Source organism: Lynx rufus, unplaced genomic scaffold (assembly GCF_022079265.1).
Source record: "Lynx rufus isolate CCGP_SWC_20201006 ecotype Redwood Valley unplaced genomic scaffold, mLynRuf1.p SCAF_1, whole genome shotgun sequence".
Classification (NCBI taxonomy): Eukaryota; Metazoa; Chordata; class Mammalia; order Carnivora; family Felidae; genus Lynx; species Lynx rufus.
The window spans coordinates 24560203-24584820 of record NW_025814823.1 but is presented as its reverse complement, the minus strand read 5'-3'; positions in this window follow the sequence as shown (position 1 = coordinate 24584820).

Here is a 24618-nt window from a genome sequence, read left to right as displayed (position 1 = left end):
TCAAAATGCACGGGACTGTTTACTAATCAAGGAGGATTTTATTGTATTTTACTGTATACCTTAAAGAAGAAAAAGAATAACAATGATGTTTTAAAAAACACACACTGCGAAGATCCGAAGGACTGGGCTTTACGTCTGATTCTGGTCTGCCTCTGCCACTCCAAGTTTTTAACGACTGCCTCCCACGTGATCGACATGCAATCATTTGAATAAATCTCTGGATCTGAGTGAATTTAGAGTTTCAGGTAATCCACCATAAGTTAAACTCAATAAAGCAAAATTATTTTCCATCTCTTCTTGCTTAACCCTTGCTTCCCAGTCTCACTTACACTTAGTTTCCTTCTCCTCGGACCACCCACGAGGATTGGTACCCTGTTTGTTTTGACTCTCCATCCTGGAGTGATATTCTCGATTTCCAGTACTTTGCAATCACCACTTATATGCTTGGGAATCTCAGATCTGTGTTTTCAGCTCAGACTCTTCCTTAAACTCTGTTCTAAATCAGGACAACCATTTTTTTTTTTTTAATGTTTTCTGGGTCAGGAATTTAGAAAGGGCTCAGTGGGATGCTTAGTATCCATCCTCCGGGCATCAGTTATGTCTCTGGGACTGGAGGAGCTACTCGATGATGGCTCCTTCACTCACCTGTCTCCATGTGGGAGGGGACAGCTAACAGCTGCCTCGGACTCTTGGCTGGTAGGTCGGCTGGGCTGGTCCATCAGAGCATCTATCCATAGTCCTTCCATAAGACATGATCTGGGCTTCCTGTAACGTGCCACAAAAATGGTAGTTCTTTATGTAATCAAATTTCATTAAATTGTGCCTCACAGTTTCCAAGATAGCGTTTGAGAAATTCTTTGCCAATTCGTGCGGCAAAGTAGAGAGCACAGCATGGGGGGGGGGGGTAGCCACGTGCCCCAGAAGAACGAAGAACGGATTTTAGCACTCTCGTGGAGTTACAAGTGGGATTTAAGTGTGATACTGCATCCTTAACGCATCCTTAAATGGTTGCTCTGAGCAGAGCTGCGCGGCCAACTGGAATACTCACCTGAGAATCATCACCTGTGATAGAAAGAAGCTTCTCCGTTCTTCAGGCTACTGTATTTTCAAGTCTCTTTGCTACAGCGCGTTAACCTTGCTCTAACTCCTACGCCCGTCTTACAGACAAGGAAATGAGGCTTGAGAGATCATACAACTTTCTAAGTTTTTTCAGCTGGAGTGCAAACCTCCAGGCGATTCCACTCCAGGTATTAGAGACTGTATTTTTTTCCCCCTGAAATTGGCTTTGCTCTGCTTTCTCTTCTCAGAATTTCGAATCTTTCCATGAACTTTCATACGAGTTTACTGCTCCTTGAAGGCAATTAATGAAACTTTTAAGTCAATGTAAGGTTTATGCTCTGGAAGGTGGAGTGCTAATAATAAATAAAATAGTGAACATTATTTTTTTTAAGTAGTGATCTCTTGCTTATCGGGATGTTACTATCAGGTAAGCTTTTGAGGAAACCACAGTTGGTTTCCATCCACTGAAAACCACGGTCTCAGTGATAGTGAGCACCCTAGAGAGAGCAAGGATGATGGACTACTGAAGAAGAATTTAAGGTAGACATCAGGAAGAACGTATACCTTATACAGTCAGAGGAAAACATGATGCATAAATATTCATATGAAATATTCTATAAAAATTTTGAAGACCTTGATAGGCGTTGTGTTAGAAGTCATGACAGCTGGGAAGAATGTTGTGTAGTCATTTTAACACTTAACTCTTTACTCCATCAATCATCCCATGAGGTAGATAATTGTAACAATTTCAGGTGTTTGGAAATGGACAGATGAGGTAACCCTACAGGGTGCAGTAACTCCTGGTTACACCTCCAGGAGTTGTTTGGTTGTTAGGTAACAGCCGATCAAGCTTGCCTCTCTGACAGGCGTGGGTAGATGAGACGGAATGGGTCTCCATCCACAAGACTCCACCTGAAGTAGAATGAGATCCAGTTCCCTTAGTCAGCCGTGAAATCTGATGAGTGGTCATGTGCTGAGAGCTATAAACAAGTTTATAAAGAGCCAGGATATAAAAAGTAAGACACATCTAAATACTCTTCCGAATGCTTTATAAGTTTTGAGTGTATTTCCTACCATTAGGTTTTTTTTTTTTTTTCCTTTAGAGAGCCCAGGAAAAGTGAAAATAGTTAAGAAGCAAAAAAAGACATTGCTAGTAGAACTTGCATGTAATTAAATGCATAGAGGCAGCTTTTGGGTGTCAACCCAAGAAGGATTGGACAAGGGAGAGAAGACAGGCCGTCTGCAGGTGTCCAGAGTTCAGGGAGTCTGCTTGACCACAGCTAAATTTCTCACCATTATCAAGTAGTGCCTAGTTCTCAAAGATGAGCTAAGCAGCAAGGAGCCATCTGTCGTCTCCAGATTGGATACACTCAGAAGTCTTATTGATTTTGCTTTACATTTAAAGGAGACTGGTACCATGCAACAGCTTTGTGTTCTTGGAAGGATGAGCTTTGTTCACCACGGAGTACATCTAAATGCTGATCCAGGCAGATTCCTAGTGGTTATTAAATTTTTTTTTTTCAACGTTTATTTATTTTTGGGACAGAGAGAGACGGAGCATGAACGGGGGAGGGGCAGAGAGAGAGGGAGACACAGAATCGGAAACAGGCTCCAGGCTCTGAGCGGTCAGCCCAGAGCCCAACGCGGGGCTCGATCTCACAGATCATGAGATCATGACCTGAGCCGAAGTCGGACGCTTAACCGACCAAGCCACCCAGGTGCCCCTCCTAGTGGTTATTAATACCTGGTGCTAATAGCCAGCTCTGAGAATACTTGAGATAATTATGCATGGCTTCATTTTGTCATGTAAACATTCCAAGAACCCAAACCACTGACATCTCTGTCAGCATCATTGGCTTGGAGATGGGCGAGGCCTCGATTGTCCCTATCCTTGTAGGACTGAGTAGGAGGTGGGTTGTTTGGATCCAGACCTAGATACAGAGTATACGAGAGGATTCAATTACTACAAACAGGGTGTGGGTTGGGAATTGGTCTCAGTGTCAAAACACAAGGCCAGTTCTCAGAATTGGGGAAGTAGCCTGAAGTTAGATCAGCAACGAAGGAGGACTGATCCTTCGGCCAAGAATGTAGGTCTCAACAAACAAACTTTAAATCCGCCAGTTGAAAGTCTGGGTGGGTCCTTCAGGCTGGGGCAGGACTGAACCTACATATGGGGACCCAACTGCCCAACTGGTGAAGAAGAAGGATAAAGAGCTTAGGAACCGAAACAGGGCCGGCCACGGAGGGTTTGCTCCCATCAATTGTGGGGAGATGATTAAACCCCAGAGATTTGAGTTCTGTTAAGATGAATTTATATAACAAATCTTTGCAAGTAGGTGTTCTGAACCAGGTTTCCTTTTTGGGATAGGTCTCAAATGTGAATGAATGTGTCATCTAGGGCAACCTTTACAATCCCTCCATCTAGCAATAAACCAAAAAATCCTTTAGAATAGTAGTCCCCTGAACATTTTTAAAAGTTGCCTAAAACTATCCATCATTTTTGAGCACCTGCATTTGCATTAATCTATTTATAAGTAATATGCCTGCACAATTTTCCTAAAATATTCTATATATCAAAAAACAGAAACAAAGAAACTTAAAAGGATGAAGTAAAGAATACATAGAAATTCTAATACGATGCTGTTGCACCCCAACGGATTATCTGGGGCCCCCTTTGGAGTGAACACGTTCCGTTTTGGAGGTCTCTCCTTTAGAATATTAACGGGGAATTACATGGTCTGAATGACATGACGGAACTTTCAAACTACTTACGCCAGGTCTGGAAACATGATTTTTCTTCCTCCCATCCATTAATTTGACAGTGCAGGCCCTATAGAGCTCTACCTTGGGTATTCTGAATTATTCTGATTAATGGCAGATCGCACCGGCCTCAGGTGGCAATGTTGTTCGGCCCTGATCATCATATCAAAGCTAGAGTGTGCTGATTTATTTTCTGCACAAAAAGTATTAGGCTCCAGCTGCTGAGGTCAAAGGCCAAATGAGACATCACCAGATGCTGAATCCGGGAATTCTCCTAGCACCTGGGGCTCAGGTTCAGAACAGAATGTATCCACTCTCTGGCGATCTGGGGTCCTGGGATCAGAGGACAAGCACAAATATGCTGCCAAAGCCATCCTGGTAGTGCCTTGTAGGACTGCACGATTGTAGCTGTTACCACCTCCAGGCCCTTAAACATGTGAGTCTGAGCCTCAGACACCAGCAGAGTCCCTGCTGAACCCCCAGACTTGCTGAGGAATTCAGAAAGGCAGTTTGATATCTACTTCTCCATAGACTTTTAAAATAACATTGTTTGTTGAGATGCAATTCATATTTCATGACATTAACCCATGTAAACCAATGCAGTGGTTTTTCATATATTCACAGACGTGTGCAACCATCACCATAATCAAGTTTAGGACGTTGTCATCACTACAAAAAGAAATTAACAGTTGATCTCCCTAAAGCCCTGCCATTATTTAATCAGCTCAAAAGATCCTCCATTGTGGGTCTTTTTTCCACGTTTCAAATTCTCAGAGGAGAGAATCTGATCGGGTGAGATGTCTTCCCTTAAGAGAGTCCCTTCTGGCTGGGAACAGAGTTGCCCAGCACAAATACTATCAATGGGTGCCTGTCCCTCTGTTGGGAGCTACACAAAGGTAACCCACCAACCTCCTGAGCCTTTATAGTACCCTCTTTTTTCCCTACCTCTAAGCTGTCTGCTCTGCAACCCATCTTTCTCACTACCACCAGATCATCCAAGAAAATCTTTCTGAGAAAGTGAGTGTGAGGTCACATTCTTGACGTCAGGTGTGATCTCTCCTGAAGGAAGTGAGCTTCCTGGAATCAATTTCGCATGGAAACTTGATCCTGGGAGATGGACCTAAGGCAGGCAGGTGAGGGAGCTGGGCCTTTCTCCAGTCTTTCATAATCAGAAGAGCACGAAGAATTAAGCCCTACAGAAAGCGATTTGAATGACTATTTTCTCAGCAATCCTGAGTCCGTAGTTAGTTCCATTTGAGACACACAGTAAAGAAGTTGATTTGTTAGAAATGCATTGGATGCCTTAAGGCACTAAGGATTAATATTTTGGGGGAACTCTGGTTAAAAAGGGTCAGCGGACTTTCAGGAGGTTAGAGGTCTAGGCATGTGCTTCTGAGTGGTGGTTGTCCAGAGGGTACTCCCCCTTCCCCCATCCCTTCTCACTAATGTACACACATCTGTGCGCAGGCATGTGGAAGCTAAGGGAGGACCTGGAACCGAATGGGACCACACCTTCACATCCTGAGAGCAAACCACCTTTTATCAATTGTATAATCCTACTATGTTCATTTTTGTGGCGCCAGAGTTTAATCAAATCTTGCTTAACGTCTTTGTCAGATCTTGGGATTACCGAACCATTGGACGAGCCCTCTGTCCAGCTTGGTCCAGAGATCTCCTTGCGACCTCATAATGCTGGAGCTGACTGCCACGGACCCATTAAAAAGTAAAAGTGGACCTTGGGGAATAAGATCTCATGGGGATTTTCTTTTAATTCTTAATAACAGAGGATCTGGATATTTTCTTGAAGATAAAGAAAGCAGAGATACCTAATTAAAACTCTCTCAGCCGCTCATCCCCATCTGTAGGGTAGCTTGTAAATTTCCATGCCTCCCTCACCAGCCAGTCGCAGTCTGGACCTCGCTCTCCTTTTTGTTCCCTCTGCAACAGCGCATATCTTAAACACACGTACCTTAAACCTGTGCCTTCCTCACTCTGCTCTCTTTGCTCATGCTCTCTGCCTCTCTCCTACTCGTTCTTCAAGACGCTGTTCAATGTCACCTCTCCTATGAAGTTATTCATCCATCCTCTCTCCTCCCGACCAAATTAGAACTTTCTCTATTCCAAGCCCCCATGGCCCTTCACACACAATTCTGTTGCATGACTCTCCACATTATTAACCTCACAGGCTCCCGCCAAAATCGTGTATTTCCCAAGGGTAAGGATCTCTCCACATCAAGCAAATTATGTCTTCACAGGTGTCAAAGAATGTTATTCAGTGAATGCACATAAAGAAATTGCACTGATAATTTTTTGTTAGGAGGGAGTCCACCAGTTACTTCTAGCAATCAAATATAAGAGGCAATGCTTGCTTCTAATTTGAGAAAGGCAAAGAATTTTCCCAGAAACCTTCCCAAGAAACTGTCATCGCATCACAACTATTCTGATAAATTCAGAAGAAATGACTTTTGCCCGAGTTACTCTAGTAACTGAGGGTAAAGGATGGCTACTTGAGTGGAACTATTGAGATTAGTCCTTTTATTATTGAATTTCACTGAAACAAAATGCCAGCATTATTCTGTGCTGCACAAGATCTTCTACAGAAGGCTAAGGCTCAGTACTGTAGGGGTGATGGTCAAGTGTTTGTTTTCTTTCTTTTTTAAAATTTTTATCTATTTATTTATTTATTTATTTATTTATTTATTTAGAGAGCAGGGCAGAGAGAGAGAGAGAGAGAGAGAAAGAGAGAGAAAGAGAGAGTGGGAGAGAGAGAATCTTAGGCAGCCTCCACGCCCAGCCCGGACAGTCTCACTACTGTGAGATCATGACATTGGCAGAAATCAAGAGTGCGACACTTAACTGACTGAGCCACCCCGGTGCCCGAGGTGTTTTCTTTCTTTGTCAAAGAGGAGAAAAGTGAATACTGAAATCACTTGAGAAAAAAAGTGGAGAGACTACAAGCTATTTGCCTGGTTAGTGACAATGTCTTTCTCGGCATAAAGTGTCACGTAGATCCTACATGCAGTTTAGTGTGAGGAATTGTTATTCATCTTGCCCTAGCAGCATTTGGAACTCATTTGAGTTCTATAGGCGCGTGTTCACATACCTACAGTTGGAGTATCTGATTTCATTCTCCAGAGCAATGAGGAGACCTCACAGACTGCAATATAAATATGAGACTTAAAAAAATTTTTTTTTAATGTTTATTTATTTCTGAAGGAGAGAGAGACAGAGTGTGTGTGTGTGGGGGGGGTGGCGCAGAGAGAGACAGGGAGCCACAGAATTCGAAGCAGGCTCCACGCTCTGAGCTGTCAGCACAGAGCGCGACGCGGGGCTCCAACCCACAAACTGTGAGATCATGACCTGAGTCGAAGTCGGACCCTCAACCAACTGAGCCACCCAGGCGCCCCAAATATAAGAGACTTTATGCAAGAGTCAAGATTTGATCCCGAGGGAAGGACAAATAAGAAGAAAGAAACAAAACAAAACACAACACAAAAAGTAAACAAAGTTAAAAGAAAGAAAAAAAAGCAGACAGCAAGTCTGCAAAGGGAGAGCAAAAGCGTGGTTTTTGTTATTAGGATTCCTTTTGTTTTCATTCTCAAAAGAGTCAGCCAACTTAAATTTCCTTTTGCATTTATTTCCCAAGAAGGCACTTTTGGTGTCCAGGGAAAGTGCCAAGCTGAATCGTTTAGAAAATCTATTTACTCCGGGTAAAAATACTACACAAGCAACCACTTTTGTTCTTGCTCCAACTTCTTTTCTCCAATTTCCTATAGGGATTGGCGTGAAAACCCCCAAACCAAAGGCTTAAGTGCTGGGTCTCCGGACAGCAAGGAATGGAGTCTGGGAAGTCACATCCCGCTCCTCATGGGAGGGGCCAGAGGTGAGGAGCTTTGAGAGGTGGTGTGGGAGGAAAGGATTGCCTGCCGAGCCCCGCCCCGTCCCCCCCCACCCCAGGAAAGATGAGGAAAGACGCAGTGCACCCTTGACCTAACCTTGCAGGTGGTTAGAAGGGTGTTTTCCTTTACTTTATGCTTGTACTTCGAGAAACAAGCCTCTTACTCCTACACTGCGTCTCCCTGTCACTCATATGTTTACTGGGTAGTTCCTCTTTTTTTTTATTTTTTTATTTTTTTTAAGTTTATTTATTTATTTTGAGAGAGACACAGCGTGAGTCGGGGAGGGGCAGAGAGAAAGAGAGAGAGAATCCCAAGCAGGCTCTGCGTTGACAGAACAAAGCCCAACGCGGGGCTTGAACTCCGGAACCGTGAGATCATGACCTGAGCGGAAGCCAAGCATCGGACACTTAACCGACTGTGCCATCAGGTGCCCCAGTCCCTCCCACCTTTTTCAATTGATGTCCTAAACTTCAAACTCATCTATCTCAGTGCCCCCGAGATACTCATCCTCTTCTTGTTCCTTCTCTCACTGCCTTCCCAGCCGCAGCCTCCTGGTCCCGGCACCCCTGCACCCCCAAACACAAAGGCAACACATCGAGAAACTATCTCATTTCCGCACTGTCCCTCAACCTCACCCTCAACCCTGGTGCCAGGCCACCAGTTACTAAATTCCGGTGAATTTCTCCCCGGGCTCTTTCCCACTTCCTCCCAACACCCTCTCTTCTTCCGCTGCTATCATCATTTCTTCCCGTACAGCACTCTGTTGTGTGCAGCAGGTGCTTCAAGAACGTTTGGTTTTGACTAAATGAAAATGGATCTTCCCATTAATTTGCCGTAGGGTGAATGCCTGTCTCAGATTCCTTAGAGCTAGGCTGAAAAGGCAAAACAGAGCAGGATCTCATGAGATGTCTGAGAGGGAGGAGTGTTAAAAGGGGATATAACCCAAATTTCCTCTGCTCTCATCAGCCTGGAGGATGAACAGCAATCAGTTAATATTTCACAGCGCTCCCCATCTGTCTGGTCTTAACCGCCCTTTTGAGCTAGGCTCTGCCCACAGAGTAATATACAATGGTCTCGATGATCCGTGGCTTACAGGAGTGCTTCTCAAAAACCCCAACTGTCGGCAATCTTGTTAAATTACAGATTCTGGTTCAGGAGGCCTGGGGTGGAGCCTAAGTTTCAACATTTCTAACGAGTTCCCAGGTGATGCCGAGGCGGCCGGGGTGTGGGCCACGCTTCGGGTAGCAAGGGCTTGGATCATCTCTTTCAGAGCAAAATCTCTTTGCCACCAACTCTGGCACTGTCGACCCTGAAACATTAAAACTGGCTTAAGGTTCCACAGTGTCCAGATTATGCAGCTGCGGCTTCCCGGCAGTAAGGACTCTCGTCCAAACGGGAAAGGCTCTCGGAACTGAGAAACTCTCAGACAGGTCCTCTGCAGGCTCAGAAGGCATGCTTTGAGGCAGATGGGCAGTATTTCAGGTCGGGACCTTTACGCAGGTGTGGGCGTGCTGCAGAGACCCAGCAAACATCCACAGGCAGATAGGAACAGCACGGCAAGAAGCCGTTGCCGCGCTGGCTTGAAGTGATGGGGACTCGCCGAAACCTGGGGCCGTCAAGGCTGCCACACCACATCCTCTGAGGCCACCTGAGAGGAAACCCTCACCTACAGCCAGAGCCACAGTGATAAAGCAAGGAGGAAGGAGGCAGGGGCGGGTGGGTGGTGGGGATACCCCGACCCAGGCTCCCCTCAGTGGTGAGTAGGGTTGGCCAACTCCAGCTGGAAGAGAGAAGGTAGGGGGCCCTGTGACCCAGTCCAGTGGGGGGCAGTAAAGACCGAGAAGTGGATATGGGTTGGTTGGTGAAAAATAAACACTTCATCAGCCCTTGCAATAAGACATTCAGAGTGGGTTGAGAATTCTCATCCTTTTATAGAAATACGTGGCTACTTTAAAACATACCATCCCTAAGGACAGAGTGGGGGAAAGGCCACCGAGGCCAGGCCAGGCCCAGCAGTAAGTAAGCAATAGGTGTGGGAACCATCTCAGACAGTCCTTGCCGATTTTGGCTCTAGCCACTACACGGAGAATCTGACCCCAAACTCTCCCACTTTACCCAACAAGTTCATTCTTTTTTTTTTTTTTTTTTTTAATTTTTTTTTTTCAACGTTTATTTATTTTTGGGACAGAGAGAGACAGAGCATGAACGGGGGAGGGGCAGAGAGAGAGGGAGACACAGAATCGGAAACAGGCTCCAGGCTCTGAGCCATCAGCCCAGAGCCTGACGCGGGGCTCGAACTCACGGACCGCGAGATCGTGACCTGGCTGAAGTCGGACGCTTAACCGACTGCGCCACCCAGGCGCCCCAACAAGTTCATTCTTTAAAGGTCTCTGGGCAAATGCGTACGAGCTCAGTCCTAACTAACATTGCTGGCTTTTCCAAGTAAAACCCCTGCTTTCTTTTCCAAGGAGCACTATCGTGTCTAGGAAAAAATAAATAGGAGAGAATGGTTTCCGCACACTCAGACCCCCTCCCGATGCATTGAAAACTCAGCGAAGGAAGCCGGGGCAAACCGATTATGGGAAAACACGTAGGACGTTTGGACAGAAATTTTACCTGTGAGTTTGTCCCAACAGAGTCATAGCGAACTGCTGAGGCTTAGCACATCCAGCTTAGGAGCGTAAAGGATTTCTCTGACCCCATTGCCTCAGAAAAGCTCAATAGGTCACATTTCCGGCTTGGGCCACCAATGCTCCTTTGGCTTTCCCTTCCTACACACAAAATTTCAGAAGTCACCGTGCTGCTGAATTTCCTTTGGTAGCAGAAAAAACAGTCGTCGTTGAATGCAAAGAACTGATCTGACCTGGAGTCAATGATGTCTTCCTGCAAGTGACAAAAGCCTGTTTCCTCCAGCTGATAATGACACTCTGGAAATGTGTTGGACATGCATTTCAGAAGCAAATAATCCATGGCAAAGATGCAGCCTTGTGCCTTAATCGATGGAAAATGAAGACTCCTATTTCAAGACCGTTTTTTTCTATTGGGGCCAAACACATATAACAGAAACCTTCCAATGTGGACTATTTTGGGGGTGCTATTTTTGTACTTTACTTCATTAGTATTAAAAAAATAAATTAAGGGGCACCTGGGTGGCTCAGTTGGTTAAGCATCTGACTTTTGATTTTAGCTCAGGTCATGATCTTACAGGTTGGTGAGTTCAAGCTCAAGAGCACATCAGGCTCTTTGCTGACAGCACGGAGCCTGCTTGGGGTCTTCTGTCCCTGTCTCTCTCTGCCCTTTCCCCCCACTTGCTCTCTCTCTCAGAATAAGTCAATGAACAGTTTAAGAAAAAAACCTTTTTATTGAGGTATAGTTAACACACAATGTTATGGTAATTTCAGGTGTGCCACATAGGATTTGACAACTCTATTCATTATGCTGTGCCCACCGGAGTGTAGCTACCATCTGTCATCATGTTAACCATTTTTAAGTGTATACGGTCAGTGGCATTATGTACATTAAGAATCACATTTTAAAAATAAGTTGCTAAAAATGGGCCCCTGGTCTCTCTGAAGAAATACACCCAACAGGGGTAATAAAGAAAGAGCTACAGCTTTCATTCTAGACAAGAAGGGGAAAATGTGAAACTTCCACAGGAATAATGTTATAAGCCTAAGCAAGAAAAAAAAAAATCCCAAATCCCTCTTTTCCAGGTAGGGAAGGCGAGTGAGGGTATTAAGGGGCTCTCCGCTCATCTTTCATCAGCTTCAGGAAAGTTCCCTCAACCTTAGCTGGATACACCTTTGCTGGATAACACTGCATTTGCAAGATTCGCTGACAGGAAGTGCATCTTCCTACACATGGCAGGAAGACATTCCCCTGACCCCACACAAAGGAGTATGGTTTAGCGGGAAACTATACCGTTTGGTAAAAGCTAGACCTTGGAGTCCGAAAGATCTGGTTCGAGCACCAGCTCTGCTGCTTCTGGTATTGTTGCAAGACACTCAAGCAATTTGCATCCGTTTTCCTACCTATGAAATGTGCATTAGCGTTAGTGTCTACTTCATAGATCGTGGGGGATTAGGGTTCAATTAAATAAGAGAGTTAGTCAGGATGATAGGTTCTGCTGCAGTAACAAACGAACCCTGACACTTCAGTGGCTTCACCTCAGAAAAGTTCACTTCCTGCTCATGTCACAGTCTGAGGCCGTGGCTTTCCTCCAAGAGTGCTCAAGAACTTGGGCTGTTTCCAAATAGCAGCTCTGACATCTTGGAGGTCTTAGCTTCCTGATGAAGGGAGGAGTCACACTGGCTCTTTACTGGCTTGGCCTCAAAGTGACTATGTCCTTTCGGGTTATGGCCCATTGGAAGTAAGCCTATATATATTAGATAGTAGAGTCACAGCAAAACAACAGATGACGTACTCTAAAGGGCCACTGTTTAATGGATTATTTACAAAGCTGTGAGCAAGGTTAAGAGACACCACAAGGGATGCTGAGGCACCTCAGGGCTACCAACAGCTCAATCCAGAAAATCCTGGACTTTCCAGTACCTGAAACTCAGGGACGGGATGTGAAATAGGGGGTGGGTAAGAATAAGTAGCCTAAACTGTCTTTTTTCCCCGTCCCTCTACCTCTTGCTGCTGCTTCCTCGTGGTCGAACTCTACTACAAACCAGAAGTCAGTGGAGCCTGGGTGACAGCATTCATTCAAGGGGAGCTTTCTGGGGTCCCAGGACAAGGGTGGAGAAGTGGGTCTGGGGCAACAAATGGAGAATGTTCGGCAGAACGTGCAGAAGGCTTAGCAATGTGCTGAGCACGCAGTTTGCACGAAAACGAGAGAAGGAAAGAAGTCAACGGTTAACTTGACCTCTGACAAAGAGAAATTCACGTTTGCTAAGGAGAATTTTTCTCTCAACAGCACAGATTTCTCAACAAGGGCTCCGTGTCCAAACTGGGCTGTCCTTCCTCCCTCGTAAAAGATGAGTTTGACAGGAAGAATAGTGTTTTGTTTGCAAAGTGAGAAACATTGATAGCTCTGCCCCAAAGTACTTTATCTGCTCAGCCCGCAATTACAACCTGAGTTAGGACTAAGGGCCCAGTTACACTGATAAGTTGCTGTTACTGTTTTCATTCTTTAACTTGCCAACAAGATCCTCTGTTCCCTTATCTTGTCCTGGGGTCAACCCAGTAAGAGCAGGAGAAGTTGAAATTCTGACACTTCAAAGCACAGGACATTGTGAACAAGCTCACTAGTTGTTTGAGTTGGGCTTCACTAGGCTAGACTCGGGGCCAGACTTTCCAAAGTCGAAAGCTTGGGAACATGGTTTCTGACGTCTCCTCATATGTAGCTTCTCATTCTGCGTGTAAGCTGAATGATCTTTTCCAAGGATCAAATGCATCCCTGGTTTCCTTCCCACCGTGGTGTGTTTTGATGTCGGAAACTCATAGACGGTTCGAATTCGAAGGAAGTTTAGAAGTCATTTTGCCCAACCTCCTCCCATGCCATTAACGCCTCGAAGAGATTGGGGGCCCGCTTTTGCTTGTCTGCTTTCAGTGACAGGAAGCTCCCTGAACTAACACTGGCCCCATCTTTGCGTGTGCTTGGACTCAGGGATGGGGCTTTGCCACCATTATCTCCTTCGCTGCTCTCGGTTCTCTGATGTCGCTGCTACCATTTGCCCCACTTCACAAAGCAGGAAACCTCTCACAAGGCAAGAGAAGTGACTTGTCCAAGGATACACAACTAGACTGCCGTGCGGCAGGAGTCCAAACCCGGGTCTGATTTCCCCCAAACCCCAAGCTTTTCTCCGGTGCTTTTCAGGACCACCCATTCCCACCAGGAGTCTCTGAAATAGTCTTACCTGTAGTCCCCATAATTTTAGCTAATTATTCTAAATTTTGCGTGACATCAAACAATGGGAATGAAAACTCTCTTAATGGGACTATCCCATTTTATACCACTCTACCATCTAGGAAGCGCGTCAGCGCACTTCTCAACAGTCCTGTGAGATAGTCAGTGTAATCTTTATTTTACCTGTTAGAAAGCTGAGTTTCAGAGAGTTTACACGTGCTCACATGTGCAGCCTCGTGGTGGAGCCAGAAACAGAATCCATTTCCTTTAACTCCCGGTCCTGGGCTCCTTCCATCACACGATGCCACTGACTCGGTAAAACATGAAAACTCAGTCAGTATATTGGCTGTTGTTGCAGACTCCTCGAAGTGCCTTTGTCTGACCATAAGGAGAAATCACTCTGGCCCCGGTTTCCGTACTACTTCCTGTCTTTTTTCCAGCACACCGTGGCCTCCCTGAAACGTTGTCCTGAGGAAGTTCAGACTCCCTGATAATAAACCCGTCCCATGCCCACGCCTTAGATCTGAATCCCAATGAGAAATTCTGTCTCCATCAACTTTACCACTTGACCTTGGTCCAAACTAGTCCTGGCGCTCCTTGGTCAACACTGTTCCTGAGACTGGATCTTAGGGACAGGAGCGGTTCAGACAGCAGGCAATCTTAGGGCCTTCACCCTTGTACAGTAGTACAATGATGCTTCTCTTTGGTTCACAGGATGCCAAACAGCTGCTTCCAAATATCCAGGTGCTTGGCATCTTGTAGAACAAAACTTTGGTTCTTTGGCCAAACATCCCATTGTCATCTAATCAATCAACACATGCCATAATGTTTTGGCATTCCGAAGACATTATGCTTAGCAGTGATTAGATTTTACTATTTCAGCCTTCAAAAAGTATCCCACAACAAAAGCTCCACACTATTTTCCAGCACACAGATCTTCTTTCCCTGTTGCTTGCCAGTCTGACAAACAAAAAAGGTCCCCCACATTTTACAAACTCTTTAATCAGCTAAACACATCTGCATCAAAGGCCAACATGTTCTTTTGTTGAGTTACCAGAGGAAAAAGAAAGTCTTGGTTTTCTCTGATGTGATGAAGTTCAAACCAATATAAACAAGACACATTTTAACCTCCTTTACCCTGTCTTTGGGTTTATTTTATTTTTTAATTGAGGTGTAAATGACATAAAACATTGTATTAGTTTCAGGTATACAATGTCGTGATCTGACATTCGTACATATTACAAAATGGTCACCATGATAAGTCTAGATAACATCCATCACCGTACATAGTCAAAATTTTTTCTTATAATGAGAAATGTGAAGATTTATTCTGTTAGCAACTTTCAAATGTCTTTGGTTTTATATCCTGTACTTTACAAAGGTTAGTCAATGAAAATTATTTCAGTTTTTCCTAATTGTTTTTCTCTTACCCGGCTACTTGGAAACACATTTTCCAGATAATTAATAACGAGTCCTTCAAGTGGTCTCCAGTCAACAAGATCTTCAAGCTTTCCCTCCAGGAGAGATGATAGTTTTTCCCCCCTGGGAGATTCTAGATACAACCAAAGCTTCTTTACTTCCTGCTGGAGCCGTCAATCTACTGCTACTCAAATTCCTAACAGTATCCACTTTGTATTCAGCTATCACTACATTTGTCAGACTGTGCTGACTGCTTTGAAGACGTCATGAATTCAGTTCTCTCAAGAAGCCATTTTAAAAACAAATTTATTTATTTTTTTTAGTAATCTCTGCAGCCAACGTAGAGCTTGAACTCACAATCTTGAGACCAAGAGTCACATGCTCTTCTGAATGAGCCATCCAGGCATACCTCCCAAGAAGCCTTTTTGATATATGACAGCATACAGAGGGTCATCACTTTGGTCAAGGTCACACGGCTACGGGGCATCAGTGATTATTGGTGGTGATCGCTGGGGCTCTAGAGCCTATGGGCCTAACCCTTCTTTCTTCACTGGCTTTCAGAGTGATCATCTTCAAACACAGGATGGAATCCGCTAGCCCAGGGCATGAGGTCCGTCCCAGGATACCCCTTTCTTGTCTTCATATGCCCTGTGCTACCATTCCCATCATAAACCCTGAGGTTCATCCTCACAGATTGCAAGTGTTCCTGCCAAGCACTCCCTGCTCTCCTCACATGCAACATCGCACTTGCCCAAACTCATACTCTACATGCTCAACATCTTTCCATGGGACAATTCCCACTCAGCGAGCAAGGACTACTCCAAAGTTAATTCCTCCCTGAAGTTCACCTGACTCCCTGCTGGTTTCCCCTTCTTCCTTGACCATGCTTACAAATTCCTTCCTGGGTTATAGAACCTAACACATTTATTGTCCTTTGAATCCTAGTACATGTTTTGAAATAATTTGTTTGCTCATCTAGCTCTCTCACCAACCTGAGAGCTTCTTGAGGACAGGACAGATTGCATCCCTGTGTTTCCATGGCCTCTCAATCAGTGTTTATTAAATAAATGATTAACTAAAAGTATACAGTATACAAGTTATGAGGATGTGTGAGTGATTACTAACATTTAACACTTCCATGGAATGCAAAATGTTCTAAATTTGTGCCTCTACAGGTTTCTTAGAATGAGCCTCCATTCTTGTCTTCACAATTCAATTAGCCTTTAATGAGAGAGAGACAGAGAGAGACAGAGAGCTCTTTCTCTCTGCATTCCAAAATCCCAGGGAAGGACCTGATTGACTCAACTCTGACACTAGAGCGATCACCACCAATAATCACATTACTCTGACATGATTATTCCCACGTCATTGGGAGGAAGTTGCGATTCTATTCAATGAGACTGGGGGTGGGGTGCTGAGCTAAGAAAACAACAGATGTCCACTATAGTCTAGGGTTGGAAAACAATCTCTTACCGGGGTTGGCAAACCCTTGTTTTTTTGGTCATCCCTCTCCATCTTTTGGAGGTTTTCATAAAGGCCTCTTAAAAGACCAAAAGGTCACCAAAACTCAGAGAAATGCCTTTCTAATAGATGCATCAGGGTCTGAGATTTTGGGGGGCACAAAAGCCTTCTCCAGAGTCTTAAAATTATCTCATGTAGGGAGCTGTGAAGGTCCTTTCTCAGAAAGCCAGAGAATTCTGCTTTTTTTTTTTTTTTTAATGTTTATTTAGTTTTGAGACAGAGACAGAGCATGAGCGTGGGAGGGGCAGAGAGAGAGGGAGACACAGAATCCGAAGCAGGCTCCAGGCTCCGAGCTGTCAGCACAGAGCCCGATGCAGGGGCTCGAACTCATGAACCGCGAGATCGTGACCTGAGCTGAAGTCGGACACTTCACCCACTGAGCCACCCAGGTGCCCTGAGAATTCTGCTTATTGACACTACTATTTGTGTCGCTGGTGGAAGTTTTAGGGCAGTGAGGCTTGAAAAGTAAAAATCTGTCAGCACCAACATACACAAAGCCAATGGAATCTAGAAGCGCTGTTCGTGTTGGGCTCAAGTCATTGCCCCGTGGCACCACGCGCTGTATTTGAGAACAGTCCACAGAGTCTCTCCAAGCCCTCTTTCCTCAGCTGTAAACATGGAATAAACAACACAGCTGAGTTGCTGGGAGCACAGAGGAAAATCAAGTGCAGAAAGCACTCGTATATGAATATTATTTGCTTGTGCCATTTTAGGAAGAAAATGGAAAATAACTGAAGCGCTCATTTAAAAGGGAATATGGTAAATTAGTTTTGTGTAACTACTCCTCTGTTGGCATTACGTTTTTTTGCAGTAATCAAAACGAAAACTATACCAAAAAATGGAAAAATGACTGTGGCACATTGAATGAAGAATATCAATGTTATATTCTTCCATTATAAGTTTATAAACAATATGTATGCGTATGAAAACAAATGAGAAAGGGAGTCAAACGAACACAATTTGGTTTCTTGGGAGGAGGCAGAGTTGGGTGAGTTTTTTCCTTCTAGCTTAATTTCTGTCAGTGCTGTCTGTGCTTGAAATTATATTTAAAAAAATCCTTCTTTAAAATGAAAGAAAGCAATTAAGTTTTTAAAGACATTTAAAAAAAATAATTATTTATTTTCGAGAGAGAGAGAGTATGGGGGGTGGGGAGCACATAGGATCTGAAGTGGGCTTTGTTCTTGAGCTCCATGCAGAGCTTGAACACACGAACCCTGGGATCATGACCTGAGCCAAAGCCAGACACTCAACCACCTGAGCCACCCAGGCGCCTAGAAAGCATTTAAGTTTTGTCCCTGATTTCTCATAGGTGTCCGCTGAGAGAGGCAGCCGTGGGATTCTTGGCCCTTTGCCTGAGTCCTATGGAATTCTGTTAAGTCTTCATGGAGTCCTGAGCCCAGGGAAGAGACCTAAAGGCGGAATTTCCCAAACGCTGGGATGGATGAAGACATACTGCATCTTGGGGCGCCTGAGTGACTCAGTCGGTTAAGCGTCTGACTCTCGATTTCGGCTCAGGTCAAGATCTCATGGTTTGTGAGTTCAAGCCCCACGTTGGGCCCTATGGTGACAGCTCAGAGCCTGGAGCCTGCTTCAGATCCTCTGTCCCCCTCTCTGTCTGCCCCTGCCCTGCTTGTGCTCTTTCTCTCTGTCTCAAAACTAAGCAAATAAACATTAAAAAAAAAAAAAAAGACATACTGCCTCTTAAATAGAGATGGACGTGAGGAGGCCGGGCACATGTGGGCGAGTTGGTAGAATTCCCAATATTTTCGCCTGCCCGCCACCTTTTTGCCCTTCTTCTGGTATCTGTGCCCAGTCTTCCTCTGGGAGACCTGCTCCTCTCCATCTCAGTCAACGTGTCCCAGGTGGAGACGGGCTGTCGAGGTTTAGAAGTCAATCGGCACTTCCGTCAAGAATCAGAAAGGCCTCGAGATTTTACCCTGCACACGCACACGCACAAAACTATTACTCGCAGCCAAAGCAATAGCTAAAGTGTCGGCAATAGCTATTTGCTCCGCTCTCCCGAGCTCCAATGCCACAGGGTGGCAAAAAGGGACAGATGACGCCTGCACACGTAATGGGTTGTGCTACATACAGCACAGAAATTCAGAGCCCCAGGCCCAGTACGTTTTGAGCAAGCAGGGAGCACTGTTGCCAGCAAGTAAGTCTTTTCTCTGCACCACCCCCCCGCCATGAGAACGACAGGCAAGCTGGGGGTCCTTGACCTACTCAGTTGCCCACGTGACTAGCTCCAGAGCTGCTCAGGAGAGGAAGGATAGACGCTGCAGTCTGGCACACCCAGCAGGTGCATTTCAGATACTCGGGGCCACGCACCCCCCAACGGTATCAGTTTTGCTTGGCCGTATACAGAGGTGTGCGTGTGAGCCAACCGGAACTAGTGAGGCGAAATAAAACCATCGAAGCTTTTGCTTCAGATGACAGACAACTTACTTCCCGTCTCACCTCCTCCTCACATGAGAATTTAGAAGAGCCACCTTGTGCCCAGTAGAGAAGAGTCGGTGTGAGAATCGCACCTACTCAGAGAATGCAAAATTGACAAACGGAGACGTCGGGAAAGTCGATTCTGAGGTCATTACTTGAACGCGTGTAGAAAACAAGGCTTAAAACCAAGCCACGTACCTACGGAATTTCCATTTGTGGAAGGCAACTTAGGTATAGTTTTCTGTCACTTGCCAATAGAGACCCAATGGACACAGAGACCAATGCAAACCTGTATTAGCCAGGGTTCTCCAGAGAAACAGAACCCGTAGTGTAGCTAGATGATAGCTGGGTGGCGAGACAGAGAAAGAAAGAGAGAGAGAGAGATTTATTGTAAGGAATTGGCTCAGGTGATTATAGAGGCTGGCAAGTCCCAAGGTTGGCAGTTAGCAAGGCAGAGACACAGCAGAGCTGATGATAAGGCTCCAGTCCACGGCTGAAGGCCTGAGACCAGGAAAGCTAATGGTGGGTTTCAATTCTGAAGGCCAGAAAAAAAACCCCGTGTCTCAGTTCAAGGCTGCCAGGCAGGAGGAACTGTCTCTTACTCACAGGAGGGTCAGTCAGTCTCTCTGTCTTCTCCAGGCCTTCAACTGATTGGACGAGACCCACCCACATCAGGGAGAACCATCTGCTTTACTCAGTCTACCAATTCCAGTATTAATGTCCTCCAGAAACACCTGCACAGACACACCCAGAATAATGTTTGGCCAAATGTCCAGGCACCTTGAGGCCCAGTCAAGCTGGCACATAAAATTAGCCATCACAACACTTTTATTATGAAATTATATTCACCAACTGTTATGTATGTGCTTAAGTCTTTTTCTTTGGTGGATCCTTAAAGGCCCTAACTAATTCAATTTTGCAATTTTTATTCTTCCAGACTCTTGGGAGACAAAGGGGCTCCTTCGATGAATCGTTCGTTGACTCATTTCATCCAAGGTTTTGTTAGGGGTTTTAAGAACTTAGAACTGTGTTTTCATAGTTGTATTGTTCCTTAGGCTAAATTGAATCTCCTGGGTAGAGCCTTTCCCCCTTATTTCCCCCTTATTCCCCCATACACACCTCTCCTCTTCCTGAAATAAAAATGGCGGGCAAAAACCAGGGGGAGGGTAGATAATTTTTCAGGATAAAAATCTATTTGGCTTTCTCATGCTATTTTAAGTTCATGATCCTGTTCAGTTGATATTCATTTCACATGCCTGGCTTTCATCACAACGATTACCCATTTAATTACATTTTAGCTGAAACAGCTAGATAGCATTTCAGTGAGGTTGGGACAAACCTGAGCCTCACTTCCAGGCTTTTCTGAATCCTTCTATTTCTCTGTGTTATCTTTACAGGCAGACTTTAATACGGAGACGACAATGTAGATAATTAGCCTTCTAATGGTGCCAGGTACATGAAAATATGGCTTGATTTCATTTCTGTTCCACATTACGTCTTCACACATGGCTCATCCAAGTATTTCCCCCCCTGTAGGCACTTCTTCTCAAGGGGATCAGCAGTCCCTCTGCCAGAGGACCAGTCAGCCAAGAAGGAAAGTCTGTGAATGAAACCTCATTCAGGAAGGAAGGGGGTTTCTTTTCATTTTTTCCCAGGGCTCTCCATCTTGACTGTAGAGTGGAAACTCCTGGCCTCTCCAGATGCTGAGGAATTTCCCCCAGCCCCTCAGCTCTCTGGGAGAATTGAAAGGAGGCTTGCCTCTCCCTGGCTCCTCTCCACGGTGCCAGACACCGATAGAAATGGTGGAATAATGGCTCCGTCTCGTTTATCTGCCGGCAAGCAGAGAAGGTCTGCCCCTCATCTCCTCCTCAGGGAGCTCAACAGAGGGCTTTCCCACCCTGCAAGGGGAGCCCTGAGTCCTCTGCTATTTGACTTGTGACGGGTGAATTTGTCAGGGAGAATAGGAGGCTCAGGGTTAGCCTTGGGTTAAGCCACAATCTCTAAGACACCAGCTGTACTTGAAATATAGCTGTTGAGGGGCGCCTGGGTGGCTCAGTCGGTTAAGCGTCTGACTTCAGCTCAGGTCATGATCTCACGGTCCGTGAGTTCCAGCCCCGTGTAGGGCCCTGTGCTGATTGCTCCGAGCCTGGAGCCTGCTTCGGATTCTGTGTCTCCCTTTCTCTTTGCCCCTCCTCTGCTTGTGCTCTGTTTCTCTCTCAAAAATAAATAGACATTAAAAAATTAAAAAAAAAAAAAAAAAGAAATGCAGCTGTTGTTGTATCGCCGCTAAGTGTGGCTTCTTGTCTCTTTTTAAAATTTGGTTTGGAATCTGGAGGAGAGACTAGGCAACAGTTTCGAGCCCCAAACCTCCACCCAGGACAAGAGAGAACTGGCAGGGAGTGCAGTAGGCTCGTGTAATAACATGGTACCGAGTTCCCAAGGAAAGACGAGCGTGGAAGACTAAAGCCACGTGGAGCGTGGGGACCTGTTTTCCCCCTTCCCTTCTTTTCTGCGTCCCATCAAACACGTAAGGTGGTTTTGACTGCAAGATATTGTGGACAGCAAGTGAGTCACAAGCCAGTCTTTGGAGTTCCCTTTAGCTTTAGCCTCTGAGATGCGAGTGCAAACCACTAAACAAAAACACAAATGAGTGTCATTTGTCATTACGATCGAGCTTATGAATATGAGACCTCCAAAAAAAAAAACTAAACATAATTTAGGGAGAGATGTAAAAAGAAAACCTGAATAAATGGAGGAGTGGCATGTTCCTGGAAAGGAACACTAAGTTCTATAAATGTGCTAATTATTCCCAAAATAATATGTTGGTTTCACGCAGTTCAAATCAAAATCTCAATGAAAAATTTTGGACACTCCAGAAAATGATTTTATTTCCCTCCTCAATTTTTTATTATGAAGGACTTTTAAATAAACATAAAAATTGAAAAAATAGTAGAAAGAACACCAAAATATCCACTTAGATTTGATAATTGCTAATATTTACCCATTCATGCATGTTTGTGTGTATGTGTATGATTATACATGTACTTATGTGTATATATACATACACTATATTTATATACACGTACCAAAGGGATGCCTGGGTGGCTCAGTCGGTTAAGAGTCCGGCTTCGGCTCAGGTCATGATCTCGCGGTTCATGAGTTCGAGCCCGGCATCGGGCTCTGTGCTGACAGCTCGGAGCCTGGAGCCTGTTTCAGATTCTGTGTCTCCCTCTCTCTCTGCCCCTCCCCTGCTCATGCTCTGCCTCTCTCTATCTCTCAAGAATAAAAACAAAAAACAAAAAAAAACTTACCTACACATACCATGTATATATATAATTGTACTGTGTTCTTTATTGTTGCTGAATCCTATGAAACCAAGTTGCAGACATCGTTACACTTCACCCTAAATATTTGGATATCCGTGTCCTCAAAATACAATTTCCAATATAACCACAATGACATGATCATGTCGAGAAAATTAATAATGATTTCCTAATACCTATTTCATATTTAAATGTCTCAGTTGTCTTGAGAATGTCATTTATTGCTGCATTTTCCCCTTCAAATCAGAACCTAATCACGCATCACAAGTCACATTTTGTTACTATGACTCTCTAGTCTCTTTTATTGTAGAAAACAATCCCTCCATAAGATTTTTCACATCTTAGGCTTCCAGAAATTAATTTTGTTATTTTGAAAATCATTTTGATCTTCTGAAAGCATCAAGTCATGCTTTTGGCCTGGACGTGTCTGATTATCTCTTCATGGTGCACTTTATCTTACTCTTCTAGACTCTGTATCTTGTAAAAAAAATTTTTTTTAACATTTATTTATTTTTGAGAAACAGAGACACAGTGTGAGCAGGGAAGGACTAGAGAGAGAGAGACACACACACAGAATTAGAAGCAGGCTCCAGGTTCTGAGCTGTCAGCACAGAGCCCGAGATGGGGCTTGAACTCATGAACCCTGAGATCACGACCTGAGCCGGAGTCAGACGCTTAACCGACTGGGCCACCCAAATACCCCTAGACTCTGTATCTTCTAAACAGGCTTGATTAGATTCAGAGTAAACATTTTTTAAAAGGCTTATTTATTTATTTTTGAGAGAGAAAGAGAGAGACAGAGAGAGGGAAAAAGAGGCAGAGAGAGAGAGGGGGAGACAGGGAATCCTAAGCAGGCTCTGTGCTGTCAGAGCAGAGCCTAATGTGGGGCTTGAACTCATGGACCATGAGATCATGACCTGAGCTGAAATCAAGAGTTGGACACTTAACCAAGCCGCCCCATTAAAATATATTTTAAACAGTTACCTTTGCTAAGTCACGTGAACACACACACACACACACACACACACACACCAAACTAGCATGGCTTCTCCCAAAGAGAGCTATGAACACAGTATTGACCATGCACCTGCTGACTCTGTTCCATTGTTTAGGATCATATTAGAACAAAGTCCCTTTCAGCAGAAGCCTATTCAACAGGCATATTAGAGAAGGACGGATGATGCTTGCAGTTGAGAAGAAAGAAACAAAACAAAACAAATTCACACAAACAAATAATGGGTCAGGAGGTAATAGGGCTTTTCCCTGCTCTCCTGGAAGGCAGTCTATTTACTCAAGAGTGAGTGTCAGTACCAGCTTTGAAACTAGAACAAAATACCCCACTGATAGCCTGAGTGAAGGTCATGAGAGAGTGACGGGGAGAATACGGTGCAGTCCCAGGCAAACCGGGATTGGGGAGGAGAGCTGGACCAGAAGCCAGGGCATGGCTGCTGTGCAGGCAGAGGGACCGGGGGAAGAACACAGTTGTGTCATCGCACTGTTTCCGAGTCCGCACCTCTGTGTGTCTTTCTCCATATGTAGACCTAACAGGAAAAAAAATTACTACCTATACTCCTCCCACCCCAACCCTGAAACTCTAATGGGCTCTGGAAACAGATAGATGGTGTCCTGAAAAGGCCTTTGTTCTGCTCTCTTCCTTGATGGGTTTCTGGCAGCCGGTTGGAAAGCAGGGGTGAAGAAAGCTAAATCACTTTGTCTGACAGAGTCACACAAATGGTACACAGGGGCGAAGTGACGATATCACTGCTGTTGGCGGTGGCTATATGGGACCCCTAAGGACAGGCCAGCCTGAAGCCAGCCTTTCTGGGTGAGCTACCCTGTGACATTCTCAGCTGGGCCCCTCCCCCTCTTGCTACAGCTGATCTCCTAGAACGAAGAGTGGATTCAATTGGATTTGACCTCCAGAGTGGATTATTTTCTAATGTAACCAGAAAGAGTGTCCTCTCCCTACTTTTTAGGAATGAAGAGAATACTTTGATTACTATAATGCTGGCATGGGAAGTCGAGTAAAACTGTCCCATTGTTGGGGCACCTGGGTGGCTCAGTCGGTTGGGTGTCCGACTTCGGCTCAGGTCATGATCTCGCAGGCCGTGAGTTCGAGCCCCGTGTCGGGCTCTGTGCTGACAGCTCAGAGCCTGGAGCCTGTTTCAGATTCTGTGTCTCCCTCTCTCTCTGACCTTCCCCCATTCATGCTCTGTCTCTCTCTGTCTCAAAAATGAATAAACGTTAAAAAAAATGCTTTTTTTTAAAAAAAAAACTGTCCCATTGTTTTGCTGACAGTATTGTCCTATGCTCACTTCCTCTTCCTCCCTCCCAATGGCAGCACAGA